General features: G+C 37.9%; 1 pseudogene; it reads left to right on the top strand.

Annotated features, from left to right (window-relative positions):
• Window positions 1–2,093: 2,093 nt before the first annotated feature.
• LOC109239473 lies at window positions 2,094–5,611 on the top strand (annotated as a pseudogene).
• Window positions 5,612–5,857: the final 246 nt, after the last annotated feature.

The raw sequence follows: 5,857 nt of genomic DNA, 5'->3' as shown, positions 1-5,857 counted from the left end.
TACATTAGATGAAGACCAAGGAAACAATTACAAATGATAAAGATCGAATCCTAATTCAAATCCCAAATCCAGCCAAAAATCACACTCGGGCCCGCACCTCAAAACCCGAAAAAACTCGCAAAATTTGACAACCCATTCAATTACAAGTCCAACCATACTAGTTTCACTCAATTCCGACTCCAATTCGATGTTCAAAACTCAAAAATTCATATTATGAAACTTTAGGCCAAAACCCCCAATTTTCTCTTTCAATTCATTAACCAAAAGCTAAAATCGAAGATAGATTCATGAAATATAACCAAAATCGAGTGTAGAACACTTACCCCAATCCTTGTGATGAAAATTGTTCCAAAAATCGCCCCAATCCGCACTTGGAAATGTAAAAATGAAGCCAAAATTGCGAACCCTTGTATTTAACATTCTGCCCAGCACTTTCGCATTTGCGAACACATTAGCCGCTTCTGCGGCGTCGCTTCTGCGACATAACCTCCGCTTCTACGAAATCAACCGAGGCCTCGACCCTTGCACCTGCGAACAACATACCCGCTTCTGCGACATCGCAGGTGCGAGCCACTATCTGCACCTGCGGAAAAAACCTGTCTCCTACGCTCCATCACTTCGCACCTACGCATCCGCGTGTGCGCCCAAATCTCCGCTTCTGCGGTCTTCCTCAGCCAACACTATTTTCGCTCATACGACCACTTCGTCGCTTCTGCGACCACCACCTGCGCATACCAACCGTAGGTGCGATCACACTAGAACCAGCAATAGAAACATTGAAGAAAATGATCTAAAATCAATCTTAAACACGCCCGAGTCCCTCGGGACCCCGTTCAAACATATCAACAAGTCACATAACATATACTCGAGGCCTCAAAACACGCATAACAACATCGAAACGATGAATCACACCTCAATTCGAAATTATTGAACTTTGAAACCCCAATTCCACAACCGATGCCGAAACCTTTCAAATCACGTCCGATTGACCTCAAATTTTGCACACAAGTCACATTTGACATTTCGGACCTGCTCCAACTTCCAGAATCGAAATCCGACCCCGATATTAGAAAGTTCACTCCCGGTCAAACTTTCCAAACTCCCAACTTTCGTCATTTCAAGCCAAATTTCACTACGGACCTCCAAATCACGATCCGGACGCGCTCCTAAGTCCAAAATAACCCAAACGAGCTAACAGAACCATCAGAAATCCAATCCGAGGTCAAATACTAAAAGTCAAAACTTGGTCAAACATTCAAATTTAAAGCTTCTAGCTGAGAATCATTCCTCCAAATCAAGTCTGAATAACCTAAAAGCCAAAATCGATGATTCACATAAGTCATAACACATCATACAGAGCTACTCATGCCCTCAAACAACCGAGCGAAGTGCAAATGCTCAAAACGACCGGTTGGGTCGTTACAGAAATAGGTGATTTTTATGTTTGAATTTAATTTTTATTTTTATTTTTGATTTTAATTATTTGTAATCTACAATGTGACATGACATCTACACATTGTTATTTTTTGACGTGGCAGAGATTGTATTACTCGCATTGACAACCTCCTGTCATAAGCATTTATTATACACGGTTTGAAGGAGTGTAAGTGTTTAATTGACAAACTGTTAAGTTTGGGGACCGGCATGAGAAAGTGGCACATGTATAGGTACCATTTAGGCTATTCTGCGGAAAAAAAACTATCAGTGTAACTACGGAGCCATTTTCTTAAGTTAGTAGTATATTTGGTCATTCTATATAAGAATAAATCACCTAGTATTTTTGGCTACCGTTTGAATTTTCTTGCCAATTAATCCTATCTTTCTTATTTGATTGAGCAATCAAGGTGTCCGATTACTGTAAGTTGTTCAATTTTAATGGCTCGATACAAAAAGCAACTAATTCTGTCACTAAAAAGATGGAACGGCATCTGGTAAATATGAAATTTGTAAACGTTTGTTTTTATATATTTGTAAATGGTAAAGACTAGTCTCTCTTTCAACTCTACTCAGCATTTTTTTATTAAGCAATAGATCGCTATCTATGGTGGGAACCACAACTTGATAACGTGACAAATCATTGTCCAAATCTAAACTATTGCATTGTCTCTACAAAAAGGGTCAACCTGTTATCTGGTGATGAAGATCCCTCTTTCTTTCTTGGACCATATTTCTTAAATAAACCAGAAAAGGGACAAAAGCAAAATGGAAAGTCAAAGTTCAGGTCTGCAAACTCTACTAGTGTCAAACCAAGAAATAGTCCAAGATTTTGATAAGAAAGAAGCACAAGAACAAGATTATGGAACAGGAAAAAGAGAGATTATTGAAGAAGCAAAAAAGCAGCTAGGACTTGCTGTTCCTCTTATAGCAGTCAATATTCTGCAGTATTGTCTGCAAATTATTAGCATAATGTTCGTTGGCCACTTAGGAGAGTTGGCTCTCTCTGGTGCTTCAATGGCTACTTCCTTTGCTTCAGTCACTGGATTCAGTGTTCTGGTAATTAGTTCTTTTGTTGACTACTATTGTCTGTTCAAATCCTGCTAAGTGCTAAGTGGTTGTTGACTTGATTGGTATGTTGCACGAACAGAGGCGAATCCATGATTTAGAGTTAATGTGTGTCATTCGGTACTTGAAACAATTTTGACTTCTCCGTATTACTATATCTCTAGACTGAATTATTTATATGAGGAACTACTGAATTCAATCGCTTGTTGCGGTTACTCCTTAGTTTTTTGTTGAGGTCTATCCTGAAGGGTACTCAAATTGGATCAATGATCGATTTATAGGTTTAGTCACAAACATAGTTAGTTATTTCCAATTAATTAAATCAATAGTTCAAAGCGCAGTCACGGGCAGAACATTTTCCCTTTTTTTTGTTATATGTATACATTTTAATTATTTTTTGGCATATGCATACATAGATCGAGCTTAATTAAAGTAATGGGTTGAGTTGAACTCACAGAATGCATGCTAAATCCACCTATGTGTACGACAACAACAACAAAAAACCCAGTAAGTTCCCACAAGTGGTAAGATTTACGCAGCCTTATCCCTACCTGGAAGGGCAAAGAGGTTGTTTCCAACAGACCCTCGGCTGGAGAAAGGAAAATCCACCTATGTGCACGGATGTGCTAATTTGAGCTAGTTCCTTTCTTATTGTGAAGTTTTAGTTCTCGACGATGTTTTCCCACTCCCAAAGTTCATTATTTTACTCTTTGTTTTATTTCTGAACTTACTGTCTCACAAATTTTTTGGTAGTTAGGAATGGGAAGTGCACTGGAAACATTATGTGGTCAAGCCTATGGAGCTAAGCAATACCACATGCTTGGCATTTACACTCAGAGAGCAATGCTAGTTCTTCTTGTATTGAGCATTTTGCTTTTACTGATATGGTTCAACACCAGCGTTATTCTTATCGCTTGTGGTCAAGATCCTGATATATCTGCTGAAGCCGGACAATTTAATCGATGGATGATCCCCGGACTTTTTGCGTATGGCATACTTCAATGCCTCGATAGATTTTTACAGACTCAGAATATAGTGATGCCGATGATGTTGACCTCAGGATTCACGGCTTTGTTCCACATTCTTATATGTTGGATTTTTGTATTCAAGATTGGTCTTGGAAGCAAAGGGGCTGCTTTGGCTAATGCCATTTCGTATTGGGTTAATGTGTTTTTATTAGCTGGTTATATTGAGTTTTCCCCAGCCTGTAGAAAAACTTGGACTGGTTTTTCAAAGGAAGCTTTGCATGATATTCTGGATTTTCTCAAGCTTGCCATTCCTTCTGCAATTATGATTTGGTAAGTCTATTCTCATTTAATAATCGATATGTCTTCTAAATCATATATATGAATTATGTCTTCTATTTCAGCTTTAAGCTTTCTATGTTCTTGTACAGCTTTGAATATTGGTCGTTCTATTATCTGGCCTTCTTCCTAATCCTAAATTAGAGACATCAGTATTATCAATAAGGTCCGCGTTCTATTAGCATCAAGCTCATTGCTTATTTTGCTTCTTCGAACAAGAAAAGATCGATAACTACCATTACACAATTTCTTTGAAATTCTTTTCAGTCTCAATACTTGTTGGATGGTATACATGGTTTCAGTAGGACTTGGTGCTGCTATAAGGTAAGCATATGCATTGTTCTCACGTGATCTGATTAGTATCATTAATATTCTTCATCGCGCTGAAAGAAAAGATCTCGATTTTCCTTCAGCACAAGAGTTTCAAATGAATTAGGGGCTGGTCGTCCACAAGGAGCACGATTAGCTTTATATGTTATTGTGGTAGTGGCCATCTCAGTAGGACTGATAATCGCGACCACCACCATTTTGGTTCGTTTTGTATGGGGGAAGCTATACAGCAATGAAGAAGAAGTAATCAGATATGTCGCCAAGATATTGCCTCTCCTTGCTTTATCTGATTTCTTGGACGGCTTCCAATGTGTGCTTTCAGGTTGAAAAATTACTCCAATCTTTTCTTAGCTGGAGCAAGAACGATAACGTGTTAGAGTAATATGCTCATTTTGTTTTTCTCAGGGGCTGCTAGAGGATGTGGATGGCAAAAACTCTGTGCATTTATCAATCTTGGCGCTTATTATGTTGTGGGATTACCTTCTTCTGTGCTCTTTGCATTTGTCTTCCGAACTGGAGGAATGGTATATCTATATTACTCTTTAAATAGTTGCCCTCAAACACTCACAATCAAATCTCAACTTTCTGTTCTTGATTTATGTTCCTACTCTTAGGGACTATGGATGGGAATCATTTGTGCACTGTTAGTGCAAAATGTGGCGCTTATAGCGATAAATATATGCACTAATTGGGATAAGGAGGTGAGTCTTTCTCTTTTTGTACAATGTCCTGATAAATTTTGTTGAATCTGTGGAAAACTAGGCTTAAGTAATCAAACATCTTTCACCATTATATGAGTAAGGTTGAATGTGCATACAAATTACAACACAGATTGCTCATTCCCTTTCACTTGACTATAAGTATAATCTTTTCCACACCAGTTCTGCTATCAACTCAGTTGTGGTTGAAATACTGCCTCTTTATTGAATAAAAAATCAATAGTTTCCTTCCATATACCAATTGATATTTTCTTGATATGAGTCTATGATAAAGATGGAGTATATTTCTTTTTTATTGTACTGTGTTACTTTGCTCACATATGTTTTATCTTATGATGTTAGGCAAGAAAAGCTGTAAATAGAGTTCAAGTTTTTGGATTAGTTGAATGATATTTGGTGCGCCTTCTCGGACGATGAATCAAATTGAAGGTTCGAGCCGTGGAAGCAGCCACTAATGCTTGCATTAGGGTAGGCTATCTACATCACATCCATTGGGGTGCGGCCCTTCCTCGAACCCTGGCGTGAACGCGGGATGCCTTGCGGGCTGCCCCTTTTTTATTGTTAGATTGTATCATGTAAATATGCTGATGTTTTCGAATTGTATTCCAGTTTATCATTTCTTACATTCAGGACAGTAATTTATAGTGAGTTTGCCTTTTTCATCTTTTTGACATTCTAAACAGAAGAATTATAAAAAGTTGAACCTGTAAAACATGAAGGAATTCTTGTGGATAAACTTAGAGAAATTTTCATAAAGCACTATCTTTTAGTGGTAATTAGCTATCTATAGATACCATTTGTTATATTACGGATTGTAGATACGTTTTCTGTTGTTATAAGATGTATTAGATGTATTTAAGTTACTGTATTTATGAATACAATAGCAAAAATAGGCGTGAATCAGGGAAGTCCAGCTAATCAGTTGTTGTATTCGAGTGTATTCGACTGTATTCTTGGAGTGAAACATGGGATTACAGCTGGACAGATTATTGTATTCGACTG

Source organism: Nicotiana attenuata, unplaced genomic scaffold (assembly GCF_001879085.1).
Source record: "Nicotiana attenuata strain UT unplaced genomic scaffold, NIATTr2, whole genome shotgun sequence".
NCBI classification, from domain to species: Eukaryota; Viridiplantae; Streptophyta; class Magnoliopsida; order Solanales; family Solanaceae; genus Nicotiana; species Nicotiana attenuata.
This window is presented reverse-complemented; position numbering and strand designations above follow the sequence as displayed.